Source organism: Protopterus annectens, chromosome 2.part0 (assembly GCF_019279795.1).
Source record: "Protopterus annectens isolate FY-2018-M chromosome 2.part0, PAN1.0, whole genome shotgun sequence".
Taxonomy (NCBI): Eukaryota; Metazoa; Chordata; order Ceratodontiformes; family Protopteridae; genus Protopterus; species Protopterus annectens.
In genome coordinates, this window is record NC_056728.1 from 549,803,566 (window position 1) to 549,819,464 (window position 15,899).

At 37.5% G+C, this 15,899-nt stretch overlaps 1 protein-coding gene across 1 annotated transcript in view; it reads right to left on the reverse strand.

The window, feature by feature from the left end:
* The window catches only part of LOC122793144 (metalloprotease TIKI1-like), an 845,736-nt gene that overhangs the window by 303,188 nt on the left and 526,649 nt on the right, over positions 1-15,899 (reverse strand). The window lies entirely within an intron of this gene.

Consider the following 15,899-nt stretch of genomic DNA (forward strand, 5'->3'; position numbering starts at 1 on the left):
AGTGACTCATTTTCATGAGTGAGAGATATTATCAGATCTTCAAATCTTACCACAAACTGGTCAGTCTGGGTAGAAAGTGTGAAGCCACTAGTTAGGACAGAGTTCCCAAATGTAAGGCATGTTCTATATAAATATGCACAAATGACCAGCTATGTCAGAAAAGTCAGACCCCCATGCAGTGCAATGATGTACGTCTGTTTGATTTGCAGTACTGTTTTCTAGGTTCATAGGTAAGTACTAGGCTAACTGCCCTTGTGGACCATTTTAAGTCTAGCCAATTTCCCTTTTTTGTGCTTGAATTAACTTATCCCATTTGGTTAGAGATTGGCCTTATCCATCCCATGGTTCACAGTTCTATGTTACTCCTAATGATAATAACAAGGATCATGCCACAGGTAATTTAAGTGGACCCATGCAAAGAATAAAGCATTTTGCAGCTGCCTTTATCCATGATTAGTACAGGGGGCTGTCCTGGGTTAAATTGTCTGTTTCCCATCCATAGATCCAAGTTGCACTTGAATATGGAAAGGGCTGAGCTTTGTTTTTATGTGGCTAGGGAATCTGTTCCAGAGCAGTGATATCGTTTGTGAGATATACCTGTCTGCCCAAACAGTTCTGTTGATGTTGCAGTTTAAATTCCTAGCCTGAGTACTTCTGATGCCAACTGACTTGATGATGTGCATTAAATCCATCAGTACTGGGTCTGAGGATGCCTTGTATACCTAACAGAGGTCACCTTTGCAGGATACCGAATATAGTGACGGGGCTTTGAGTTGGTCCAAGTAGGACATGTTTACATTTTGCATCATTTTAGTAACGTACCTCTGTGGGCATTCCAGTTGTTGCATGAGTCTGGACGGATGCATGTCAAACAAGGCATTATACTTATTGACTGGCCTGACGAGGGCTGAGCGTAGTGGAACAATGACATCTCTAGATGTAGATGCAATCTCTTTGTTTATAAGCTGTGCAATATAGGGGGAATTTCTTATGACAATGGACATATGTTGGTCAAAAGTTAGGTCACTGTCCACATAAGTTGCCATATCCTGAACAACTAGATCAACTAACTCTTAGGGGCGTATTGTCAATGTGGTAGTTCCTTGCCAGTTTGGCAGAACTGCGGTACCGAATTTTTAAATAATGACTGTATTTTCTGGTCCAGAAAATGATGATTACAGAAACATGTAAATTAAATTAAAATTATTCAAAACACAAAGCCGTAGGCCCTGAATGTATTACGTCTAATAACTTTTTTAGCTTCATGTTTCCCCAAATAAGCAGACTGATCTGCTTAGGAGTCAGGTCCCACAAGAATAAGTGCAAAAAGGAGTATTATATGCAAACAAAGAGTAGCACTGTCACTTAAAAATGTGTGTTTAGAGATGCAATAAATCAATATAAGAATGAAATGTGTCACGCTAATGAGGTAGCTTGATTGTAAGGTTACACCCCAATCAGAAGAAAAGCACTGAGCTTGCCCGTGGAAATTATAATATATCTTCTTAAGTCAAACAAATATAAGGTGTGATAATATTAATTAGACTGTAACACTACTTTGGTAATGACAAATGTCATACAACACTGATATATTACTCCAATGGTAATACCACATTCTACTACAAAAAGATCTATTTAACATAAGTAATTTTAATAATGTGGCAGGGTATCAAAGCAATGTCATTGCAAAAATTAAATTACTACCAGTTTTCCTCTATGGTAAAGCTAGCATTATAATATACACAGTGTAAGGTATTCCTCTAAACATGTAGAACATTTTAAGAATATGAGAAATGCTCATATTCTGCACTCTTACATTTTTCAGTACTATCCACTACAGAAAAAAATAAAATAAACAGAAAAAAAGCACAATACAAGTGACACTGCACGTTGTTTTACCACAAGCAAATATACTGTGTAGTTGCTTCACATCTGCTTGCATCAAAATTTAAAATAAATTCTGTTAACAATGGAGTTGTTTGAAAAATGCGTGTGTGTGTGTGTGTGTGTGTGTGTGTGTGTGTGTGTGGTTACATATCACCAGTGGTTCAGAGAAGAAGAGTGGATGAGTAGTGTAGTGCATCAGAAAGTTGCTGTCACTGCCCAGACTTCAACACACCACTGTGGGGTACGATATACTTTAGTAAGCACTATAACAGCAAGACAGTTCTGAAATATCACAGCCATCCTGCTTCACAGAATAATTAAACAAATGTACTCAAATAGTATACATATTTATGTGTTTGTGTGTGTGTGTGTATATTAAAAAATGAAATCAGAAAATAAAAAACATCTTGTTTCACATTTTTGCAGGGGGGCAAGCTCCCCTGCACCCCCACACTCCTTGCTACTTTAAATATACCAACTCTGAGATCACAGTACAGTGAAGAGAATGGCTGATTTCCCGTTCCTCGTTGTACGACGATCTCCATTCACAACTTTGACCATCTGGTACTGGCTGATCAGATGTTCGAGATATATATATATATATAAATCCACAAGAAGAAGGAAATCTTCTTATGGTTACTCCTTTAGGCTGTATTTATTGTGAGTTGGTGTTATAGTGTTTTAAACATTTTTAATATATTATTTGCTGCTATATTGTGTGATATACTCCATCACTTTAAATTTTAATTGACTTGTAACCAAGTGGTGTAAGTGATGTGAGTATAAATACTTAATTAGATCAAGTCATTAATGTCTGAAGAAGTTGCTCAAATATTGAGCGACGAAAAGCGCTTTACATTTACTCTTGAATAAACATTGTGTGGTTAGTCTTCAGTGACTCGTTGGATTTCCTTCTTCTTGTGGATTTGGTTTGTTTTTTAGTACCTGGTTTATATATATATATATATATATATATATATATATATATATATATATATATATATATATTTTTTTTTTTTTTAATCAGACGATATACAAGGCATGTCAGACCAGAGGCCATGCATGCCTTGACAATACCAATACCTATCCTCAGGCTCTACCACTTTTTGTAAGGAGGATGATGTCTGTGACTCCTGTTGTAAATTTAAAGGCATCCATCCAACTTTCCAAATTGTGTTTGAAGGATGACAGGGAATCACTTTACTTGACATGCCAGGGAAGTGTATTCCAAAACAAGGGGAGATGAAGCTAAAGAACATATCAATCCATCTAGTTGTATTAATTTCTTGATGAAAGTTTAAATCTCTGGTTCTGGTTTTAGTAGCACAATTTGACTAGTCAAGGAAAAGGAGGCAGAGAATAACTGGATCTGTAAGGTCATGGTCACTTAGGCACATGTCTCCATTTAGCCGTATGTATGGGCACTGAGTACAACAGCAAGGACTACAATCTCTCTTGGTAGCTAAAGTTTATGAGACCAGGGATCCTTTTTGTTAGGAACCTTTGTATTTTATGAGTTTTTTTTTAAACATGCCTAACCAGATACATGACAAAAGGTCCATGTTATTCAAAAACCTGGCCTGACTAGGACAGAATACAGAGAGAGATGATAACTTCCTTTGTTTTTGAAGCAATGTTCTCGACAATTAGTTATGAAATGTAGAAGGGTTTCCCAACTATAGTCCCCATATGATGGTGAAAGGAGAGGGAGCTATCCCTGATCGCCGATTCGTTTGTTAAAGGGATGCTCTCAATGCAGTAGGATGCAGAGTATTTCTTCTTCTTCAAGGCATGCTGCTGCATTTTTTAGCACTTAATATTACCCCTTTTTCTTTGCACCAGAAATTGATTTTAGTTAGTTCAGTTTGGAGAGTATATATATATATCCAAGGGGGATTTAACGACGACACCTGGCTAGCAGTCATCCGCAAACTTTGTTAATCAGAGATCACTGATAACAGTTTGGATATCTGAAAAACAAATGCTAAACAGAAGGGGGTCCAGCACAGATCCCTGGGGGACACAACTGGTCACCCCCTATCTCTGCCTGAGGAGGCATTACCCACTCAGACAATGTGCTTTCTATTCTTAAGACAGTTGACAATCCATCTTACCTCTTAGGGATTTATGCTTAAAGCCATCAAATAATAAACAATTAAATCATGTGGTACGGTGTCAAATGCCTTGACCAGATTAAGGTGTGTAGCAATGATGATGAAACCACTGTCAACCATCTAAGTGACCTTCCCAAAGAAGCTGGCAAGCCTCAGCCGAAAGGACCTGCCATTTACAAAGTGGAATTGCAGTGGGTTAAGCATAATCAGGATTGTGATGTCATGGATTTCAAGGTTAATGATGCTGGACTCCCTGACGTTACAAAAAGGACTAATAAAGCTGATGGACTACAGTCCTCTGGGTCCATGGGGGGGGGGGTCTGTCTTTATGAAGTGACTTTCCCACAGTAGTGCACCTGGATTCACAGGCATAGCCTGTAGCAAGGCCTATGTTCAACAGTTTGAGCAGGGGATCAATTGCACGTTAATTAGACAACCTGGTGTGTTGTCTGGTCTCATAGAGGAAGTGTTCTTGGTCATTAAAGTATTTTACTCATATGTTTCTTACTAATAACAGAGGGGGAGTGCTCATCACTCAACTGAGAACTGGCCCTGTGGAAAAGCTGTTTGCAATTTCTGGGGGGGGTCTGAGTGGAAGGCTCTATTATGAAAAAGCTCAGAGTAATACTTAGAATTATTTCTTAACTTTCTGGCATAACTGAAGAGGGACCTGCAGTTATTCTCTGCTTATGTTGCAAGCCTTAATTTGTGTGATGGTTTCAGGTCATTCTAGTTGCTTTCAGATTCTAGTCAGGTTTTTAATATTATTTTAATGCTGTGGTGTTTTATCCCTATGAGGAAGTTTAAAGAGTTCCTTCATTCTGTTACAGTTTGTTTATACTGGTTGACTGCAAGGATGGTTAATTGAATTTACCACTATTCTTGGGCTTCAAAGGTCAACACATTTATGTAAATGGGTATAAAAATCAATTGTGTAATATGCTGCATAACAGGGGTCTACTGTGGAGTTGACATGGATAAATCTAGAGATTTCATCATACAGCTGTATGAAGTTGGCCTTTTTTGGAGTTGTTATAGGGGGTGCTGTTAGAAACTGAGAGAGTGGAAGTTTTCAGGGTAAAGGTAACCGGATCATGTTCAGAATTTACTAATGAAGGACTGACCATGGAAAGAAAGCAAAAATGGGCCATGTTTTCTGAGTACTAAGTCAAAAATTTTATGCCCTCTCCAGGTTGAGGGCAAGCTGATCCAGGACAGTTTTGTTTACCGAGTCCAAGGAATACTGAGCATATCCAGCACTGGACGTATATGCATGCCAATCAGTGGATATATAGTTGAAGTCATACCTCTCAACCTCTTAGTGAAAAAAAATCTGGACAAAGCCTGACAGAATGGAGGCACAAAGGACCAACAATAGGGATAGATTTTAAATATTGCTCTTATAAAGTTAGAAAATTGCTAGAATAACAAGATATGTCTTAGTATGCATTTTTCTGAAGGATATGAAGTCTGAAACACAAATGTATATTATTATTTAATGACTTCAGTCCTCAGATCATCCCAGTGATTTGCCAGAAAATCACACATTTTATGAGGAACAGATCAAAAACATGAGGCAAAAATCTGGACATTCTGCGAAAATGTGTACAGTTGAGAAGTATGGTTGAAGTTGCCAAGGATTAAAGAAACATTGTTTACAAGGTATCACCTATGAATGCCAAAAATTTACTGTTGTCATCTGGAATATGGAAGGTGATCAACAGCAGGTTATGAGTTGTAAAGTTGATGTCTCTAGGGGGAGCTGAAGTTCATTTAATGGACTGAGATGGATCTGTTCATAACCATATTAAAGGGGTATTTTCCCTGATGTACACTGATACCCTACCATTATCACCAATTGGTATGAAGTTGTAGTAGGAATAAAATGGAGGCTGTTCAGGGATCTGAACCATTATTGGTAACAGCACATACATGGACACATTGGAAATGCAGAAGTGCCTGACGATCATGAAGTTTATTGTTAAGACTTGACAGTGAGCACAGTCACCTTAATATCAACCAGTTTGGGACTGAAGATGTTTACTCAGGTTGGAATGTTAATTTCATGAACTTTACGTTGGAATGTTAATTTCATGAACTTTACCTAAAAATGCACAATGGGGTAAGAAAGAGGTTTGGCCAATATTCAGTATATCATCTTTTGCAAATTAAGTTAGATTGTTGATCATTTCATCTCAGGGTGACACATATTGGATCCAATTGCATGATACCAGCAACACTGCATAGCTAGACCTCATTGTTTAACACAATCCCATGCTCGGGTATCATACATAAACTCTTCCAGCTAAATGTCAGTCTCTATGTAATTTGGTGGATAGCAAATTGGCTCACAAATAGTACCCAGGAAGTTAGAGTGAGCTTCTGAACCTCCTCCAAAAGACATGTCACTAGAAATGTACTCCCAGGGTTCAGTCCTTGGGCCACTCCTGTTTGGCATTTTCATCTAAGAAGTCATAGCTAATGTTAAGGGCTTGTGGCTGACCAAGTCTACAGATGACCACAGACTTGGTGCCATCATAAACTCCCCAGAAGATGCCAAGATTTGTCAAGAGTGCCTGTCCTAAACAAATTGCTGATGTCAAGACCATAGACTAAAACTAAATGCAAAAAAGTGTATAATCATATCCTTTGGCAGGCCTTGTAACTATCACATTGACAACCCAACCTTGAAAACTGATGCCTTAGTTAGGAATCCAGGAACCTATGTAGACAATGAACTGTCCTATTCATCACTACGTTTCCTGTGTTGTAAGGAAGTCATTTTTCTTTGCAGCGCTTATATCTAAATGTATTTTTGCAGCGCTTATATCTAAATGCATTGTGCTCAGATCCAGGTGTGTAATTGCTCCACTGTAATCAGCACTTATGAGACCTATCATTGAGTATAATTTCCCATTTGGTATGAAGTATCATGACAACTGGAATGACCACACTTTCTCACTAAATAATTCAAGGGCCTAAATCATAAAAACTATGCAGCCATTTCAAAGCCTTGTCCGTCTTCTCAGTATCATAAATACTACCGAGAGTCAACTTCTGCCTTGCATATAGAGCTTCATCAGACCTTGTTCTGCCAGGCCTATTACAAATTTTGAAGTCCAATGGTAGAATAACACCTACTCAAGAGATCTCAATCTGTTTTGCAAAATAAATAGAATGTGTTGGAGGAAAAGATTGTATCACAGAGAATACTACTGCTATGGAATTGTTTTTCACTCCACATAAAACAAAGTAATTCTCTTAGTCTCTTTAAATGAAGTTACAATGAATGGATGAGTAACCATAAACTGACCACTGGTTTAGCACCCCTATCCCTCATGAATAGGGGAAACATGTAAATGTCCCTATATATCCTTGTTTGGTCTATCTCTAGGTTATTTGTATGCAAAATATAAGGGCCAAAAGTACTATAGAAATTTAAGTCTCGATTTCTGAAAATCTGCGCAGATCAGTAGCCTAGTAAGTACTTATAACTCTATGAATCTAAGAACTTAACCGATTATGGAAAGCAGTTATCTTATCCTTGTATCTAGGTATTATTCTAGATGAAGGGAGGATTCCATTCAGAATCTGTCTCTTACCCTTAGCTGAACCTAGTATGGTAAGCTCCAGCATATTTTTATACATGGTTTTGAGACGTTTTTATTTATCCACCATTGTAGTCATTCTTGCTGGAGGGAAGGTGTTAACTGCGTACTTATGCACACAGTATTGGCTCCTATGAGATAGCTGCCTGTCAGACTATCATCCTGTGCTTAACAACTGAGTCATCAATAATTATCATACCAGTGATTTCCATATATATATATATATATATATATATATATATATATATATATATATATATATATATATATATATATATATATATATATATATATAGTCTATATTAGAAGACCGAAGAGGTGTTTCAGCGAACACCTCTTGGTCAACATGTAATGAACAAACGCACTAATGCGCGAACGCTCAAAACAGCGGTTTCTTTCCCTGGGAAAGAAACTGCTAGCAAAAACACACACACACACACACACACACACACACACACACACACACACACACACACACACACACACACACACACACACACACTTTAAAACAAAACAGCCCCCCACAACCCCCCTAGCTAAATATACCAACTCCAAGATCGCACTACAGTGAGGAAAAGGGCGAACACACAGGGATGGCCAAGTGATTTCTTTCCCAGGGAAAGAAATCGCTGTTTTGAGCGTTCATGCTTTAGTGCATTCGCTCATTACTTGTCAATCAAGAGGTGTTCGCTGAAACACCTTTTCGGTCTTTTAATATAGACCCATATATATATATATATATATATATATATATATATATATATATATATATATATATAGATATATATATCAACTTTATAAATCCTCCAGAATAGTGTCAATAATCACAATAAATACCAATAAAAATAAAAAAAATTAGATGCTGGGACCAAATAGTCACTACTATTACCTGCTTATTATACCACAAAGCAGTGAGCACTTTCATTACTTATAAATGAATTGGAACTTATTCATGCAATAAATGAACCATCACATTTGCATTAAATATCAACCCACAGTGTCACATGACATAAAACCACCAATAAAAATGTGAATGTTAGAACAAAATGCTAAAATCACATTCATATCTACATATATACATATGCACCAGATTATAAAAGTTTAAAATCAACCTCTACTACTCAGCTACCATCTCCCATCCAAATACTGATCAAGTCTGACTCGGCTTATTTTGCAGTATGAAGGACATTCAGGTTAACATGGCTGTGATGCCCCTCTTCTGGGCTAGTAATCAAGGAGTCTCAGTCCTTATATTGACACTGGTGAGGTACGTTCACTTGGAACAGAAATAGATACACACAGTATTTTCAGATGCAGCTATCTGCACCAAGCACAATTTCTCTTAAGAGCACACAGGGAGCACACTCCATCCAGGGGCTTGGCTTCTCTTTGTCTCTCCAGGCCCCCAATAAGGCTCCCACTGACACAGCTGTAGAGCAGAGTGCTCAGCCAAGTGTTCTAAGCCAAGTCCTCCACCACCCTCTCTGTGAAACCAGTGCTCTGTGTCCCTGCTCCAAGTAGCTGACACACACACTCTTTGAGATTTGATTTTCACACACACACACACACACACACACACACACACACACACACACACACACACACACACACACACACCTGGGAAAGGCTGGCACAGGTTTACTAGTTATGCCCAGACTATAAGATAGTTCCACCACCAGAATACTTCAAAGCCAACTACTCTAAGGTCCTTACAAGGGTACCCAATTATACTGAGTAAAATTAATACTGATACAAATGGTACTGTTTGCCAATGCAGCAAGACTTTCAGGAGCGGCCACAGTGTCACCAAATAAATATAAGTACTCCCAAAGATTAAAATATTCACTAAAAGACCAGCCACAATGAAAAGATTAAATATATTTAATAATAAATAATAAAAGAACATGAAAATACTAAATATCTATTTACAATAAGCACCAGAGTTTCATTCACAGGAAATGTTAAATATTAAATATTAAAAATAACACAGCTGGATATAGTCACACAGTTACAGAAAAACAGTACTTAATTAATCTCACTATATTTTCCTGACTGATCTAAAGAATTACTAATCCCTGTTTACTTACTAAAGCAAGGCAAGATTAAGTGGGTGAGTGGTCTTCCTTCTTTGTCAGGTTTCAAAAACAGACAGCCCTGAGACTTCTGTCTCAACTAGTATTAAAACATCATTTCAGTGCTGGATTACAGAAAGATATCACATACATCTGGTCATCTGACTCTGGTTCCCACACTATCCCCTTTATTTTATTTTTTTATTTTACTTTTGTTGACCGGGATAGTCCGACTGGATGCATGTCCATTTTTAGCAGAGGCCCGGGGAGAAAAGCTCCAAGGGTAAGCAGATACAGCATTGCATAATACCAGCATTACATAATACAAACAGACTATTTACAGAGATTACATAAGTAAGCAAGTTAAACAAGTTCCACAGGTTACTAGAAACTGAACCAGAATCTAGTACCTATGTGCCATAATACACACACATAGAGCTTTGCTAAGATGTGCTATAGCATCTGGAAGCTATAAAACCATTTCAAAATGTCCACCCTTCCAGGGTAGCTATAGCTATTAGCTCACTCCTAAGTACAATATAGTAGTATTCCTAGTCCTGGTTTGTTTTCACAGACATTTCATCTCTGGCTGCAATCAGAATTGTAAGATACAATCTTTATGGCTTAAACTAGGTAATTTAATTTTAGACTATTTTTCAAAGTTAGCTGGACTGAGATTAACCTCTTCTCTTCCAGTATCCTCAGTTACAATATATTCATTTCAACAGTTACAATGTAGTCTGACATACAGGTGTATTTCTTTCTGTCCAGAACTTTTTTTAACTTGTTGGTATATTTTTAACACAAGCAGCTTTACAAATACATTTTCAACACAAGCACCTGCACAAATCATTTTGATATACAAATGACATATAATTATTTACAAAACTCCAGCTAGTTATGCTGTTATATGTTACACATCCACTGTCCTACTTCTCCTGGCATAGCTGGCAATACCTCACATCATCACACTGGCTACTGTCAATGTTTAACTGCTTCTGTTTCAAATCAGATTTTAATAATTTCATGTTCATTTATACCAGGGTAGGTGTTAGCTGCCAGAGTAGTTCTCTTTTGTCCAGTTTTGTCTAAATATCACCACCCCTGTATGAAATAACAACCCTTTCAAGCACATAAAACAGCAGTTGTCTAAATTCTGGGTAAACCTTGGAGGGTCTATATAATGCATTCTTCATGCCTTTTTATGGAAAAACAAATGATTCAATATACACTGTTGAAGTTTTGTACTCTTACGGCTAGCATAGTTAGAACAAGTGATGACATAAAACACTTTCTCACTCAAACAGGTGTGTCATTCATTATTAACACTTACTTTATTTGTTTCTAATGTATGTAGAAAGAACGACCAGTGACAAATCTACATACTTTACAGAAACCACAAACATGGGCACCTTTTGGCTTACTAGTCTACATCCCAGTATCATCTGTCCTACTACCTCTACCTTTTTTTTGAAGAGGGACTGCAGATTATCAGTTTTAAAGTTTTTCACCAACCACTTTTTTGACCAGTTCATGTGTCTCCAGGAAGTCCTGATTTTTTTCAACTGTTCCTTTTGATATTCAAAGTATCTTTGCTAAATTGTTCCTCCAAGCAGCTAATGCTGGATTTCAAGCTTCTATTGTCCTATACACGGGGCAACATAGTGTTTTAAAGAACAGGTGTATATCTGGTACAACTGTTGGTGATACTGTGGATTGCTGTTTAATGCACGTGATGGTACATTTATTAAGTGAAGAAGTTCTAAGTCATTTGTGGGGAACAAAAGCACTCACCTCTTTGTGTTGTAATAAACAGTTTGTAGAGACTATCCAGTCTCAGCATCCCATTTATATATTCGTTTTTGAGAGTGGAGAGTGAGTGAGTGTGTGTGTGTGTGTGTGTGTGTGTGTGTGTGTGTGTGTGTGTGTGTGTGTGTGTGTGTGCATTGTACACACATGCACATATGTGTGTTTTATTATTCTAATGAATACCCTTGTCATTTTTTGGTTTCATTTTTCGGTTCAAAGTTACAAAAGCACAACTATGACTAATTACAAAACAGATTAATTTTGTCCCCCACCAAGGCAAAATCCTGTGAGAATTTATGATACATAGGCAAAATCAGCTCTTTCTTGAAACTATTTCATATTACCTTTTATATTTTTATGTATAAGGTACAGAAACCTGGGCAATAAAGGCAAAGCAACTGATGAAGCTAGAGGTGATGGAGATGAAGTGCCTAAGATGGGTGTTAGGATACACACTGTGAGGCAGATGAAGAAATAAGCATATAAGAGCTGAAGCCAAACTAGATCCAATTGCAGAAATGGTCAAAGAGAATAGATTATAGTAGCCTGATCACATGTACAAAAAGAAGACAATCTGTTGAAGAACACTTAGGACAGAAAGGAAGAAGGCAAGAGGAAACAAGGTTGTCTAGCAAAGAGATGGATGGAGACCTCTGACAGTCAGGCAAGAGTGTCAAAGAAGGTAGGAGAGTGTCATTCAATAGACAGAGAAGGCAACAGTTAACACCCTGGCTATATGTAGAAAAAGGGAAAACGGGGGTTGATGATGATGATTTTATATTTTAATTTATTATGAAGACAACATGTGTAGCTTTGATGTTGGTATAGTATAGCAGGTTGCAAAGTATCCATAGATGAGTATGTGACTTCAATTCAGGTTACGTATTTCATCATATAGCCATTATAAATATTGTCTTTCAATTATTTTTCCTATACTCATTTTTCATGTTAGACACAAATTACATGAATACTTTTCCATACTGTGAAACTTGCATTATTGGCACAATACACATTAGATATGGTTAGAGTGACATATTCAAGTCCCTATCACTTTTCTCCCATCCAGTATATGCTGGGCCATAGACATCAAATACCCTTCAGTATGGTGAGTTATAGATGCATGTCCCAGAATATATTCAGAATGTTGAACCTTTCTGTCAGCTGCGTTCAAGTATTATATTTAATGAGTTAAAACGTTTCTCCCCGTTTCTCTTCTTTCAATATTTTCACTAGGTTTCTCATGGCAGGGTGATTCCATACTGTAATACTTTACATGTCTGGATACATGGTGTTATTCCACAGCCTTTTTGGTTTCACAGATGCACATGTCCTGTCTAAGTGTGTACATGCAGCACCAATATCACAGACTTTTTGGTTTTACACATGCACAAGTCCCCTCTAAGTCTGTGCATGAATGAAATAGGGAATTTTTTTTTTACTGTCACCTTCTTTTCCAGGCTACACACATTATCTGCTTAACTCTTGGTGAATTAAATTGATTGTACACTTTAACTAGATGGCTCATACTTGTCACAATTTGTATTCAGTGACACATAGGGAACCTATCACAAATGCAGTAATGCTAAGTTACTGCTGCGTAGGCATGGCTGTGTGCAAAGCACAGCAGATATGTGTTCTTTAGCTCCATTATACTGGGAGGGCTTTGTCAGGGTAGGTGGCTGTACAAAGGATATACAAAAGAAACATGGTAAAATAACCTTGAGCACTTGGGTAGATTTTATTAGACCAAAACAGCATAGCAGCCTATATATTTTACAGATAAATAGTACTTGGAGAGATTGCATGGCAATACTTGTTTCCTGCATCTTTAAGGTCCATATATAATATGGTATGCATATAACTACATGGGCAAAGACTGCACAGCGTAACTATACTTGCTCAGGGAGGACTGGTGTACGGCAGCAGGTAGCTCAATTCAAAAGCTATTTTACCTGCATGTGGATTATTACCCATCTCTATTTACCTCTCCTCATCTGCATCTCATTAGTATCTTGGACTCAGGCACTGTTGTCTTGTGGGATGGTCAGCCTACGCCTACTGGACAAAGAGCAATGCTCCATCCAAAGAGACCATTGGCTATTGATATCGCAGATCTTTGTTGGTGATGGTCAGTTCATAAATATAATTGTCCAACAATCATATGAATCAGTATATCCCATTGTCTATGAGTTGCATATAGACTTTTTCCTTGCATCTCACATTACAGTACTCCTATGTACTGTATACCATATATATGAATCTGCCCTAAGCTTTAGTTTTCAAAGCTATTGTTTTTCCTAAATCTGTGTTGATACTGAAGGTTTTAGCTGGGGTTGTCAAAACAGTTTTTTTCATGGGCAGCCCTCAAATTCTAGAATAGCCTTTTAAACGAGTTAGCTGGAATCTGTAACCTTTTCCCTTAAACTTTCAATATACATCTCAACTAACAAATAAATTAAAATATTCAGATCCCTATTGTAATTTTAAGACCCAGTTCCAAGATTTCAAAAAAAAAAAAAAACAATAGCTCGGAGTCAGAGCACTGAATGTCATATCTCACCATTCTTTTTTTAAATCTTTTTTGTAGTGAGGCAAGCTTCCCTGTACCCCACATTGTGGAAGGCTGTAGCCCTCTGTCTCTCTCTCTCTCTCTCTATATATATATATATATATATATACATATACTAACCCTAAAATCACTGTACCTCAGAAAAAGTAGAATACTCAAAAGCACAATGACCCTGGTGTCAGTACAGAAGTCCACCATTTTTGCTCATTCCATCTCACTAATTCAAGACTCACTGTACTTTCAAATGGTTACCTTGTGTGGGACGTCAGTGATTCACTGTTGCATATTTTGTAAATACCCAAGTTTTTGAGCTGTGTTTGTAATACTTTATATTTCTGATTATGTCTGCACTATGATAAGAGACTTAGGAACACAGTTGGACAGTGGTCCCACCTTCGATAACCACATCGCCACAACAGTTAGGAAATCCTTCTATGTGGCACACCTCATCACTAAGAACTTTTCATCCAGGAAAAAGGAGGTCATTGTTCCACTGTACTCATCCCTCATTAGACCCATTATAGAATACAACGCCCCATTAGGTATGTACCTCTCAAGACATCTGCAACAACTGGAAAGGCTGCAGAAATACCTCACTAAAAGAATCACATGTCTAAAGCAGATGTCCTATGCTGACCATCTAAAAAAACTCCAGCTATACTCTGTCACATATTGTCTACTCAGAGGCGATCTCTGCTTAACATTCAAGGCCATGTCAATCCCAGAGCTGTTGGACATGCTACACTTAAAGAAATTCCAATCCCTCAGAGCCACATGCTCCAGGGATATAAACCTTGTCATCACAATGAAGAAAACATGCTGGAGGGATAGATTCCTGACCCAGAGACTCCCCAGACTCTGGAACAGACTGCCCATACATGTCAAGCAGAGTGCCTCTTTGGCCCTCTTCAAAAGGAACCTTGACAACTGGATGGGAGATAGGAAATTCACCCGGGGATCACGTCAATTCCCTGCTAGACAGGGGTCCAGGGAAGTAAATATTGTGGGAAGAAATAGCTAAGGAATTGTTATGGTTAGGCTTGTATAGGCCCTAGGGCCGATAGCCTAGTACCAACCTATGAACCTAGCTATAGTTTTAGTAATAGTAATAATACCTATTTTTTAAGCAGGTAGTACATTACACAGTATTTTTCTTTTGTAACCTTTTTAAAAAGTCACTAGTGACCTGTGCACCCCTTTGATTATCAAATAAGTAAATAATAACATATATAGAAAAATGTGACTTACATAAGAGCATCCCTGGCAGTCCTTTTAGATACTCTCAAATATGAAGGCACCCAGGACACTAAGACTGCCTGCACACTTCTTTATTCACAATTCACAATCCATAGGTTAAGCGCTTTCATCCAATTGCTGTTGGACTTCCTCAGAACAATGAACATTACTAACTCAACCTTTTTATACCCCTCCCTGTAAATCAATTAAACAATTAAAACTAATTGGTAGGTTAAAATTCCCTTAAACATCAGTTAAAATTGCATAGTATTGCACCAACCCCACCTATTTGTTAGACACATAAAATGCATGTTAAAATTCAGAATACTATCTCATTCTGACAATAAAATTCTAAACAGTATCAAAAAATTGTTGCCAACTTATCCAAGTAAATGCTACATATTAGTGTTGTGTATGTTAACCTAAAATGTGTTTAATTTTTAGTATGGCTGCAATACTGACACTGTCATTAATGCCAGAAAAAATGGTGGCATCCAATCTCAATTGCCACCTTAGTTCGCATACATCTAAATCCAGGTCAATCACCCTGCCCTGCCTGTCCTTCACCAACTGTTGTAATACCAAAAATTTAAACTTGTGGTTT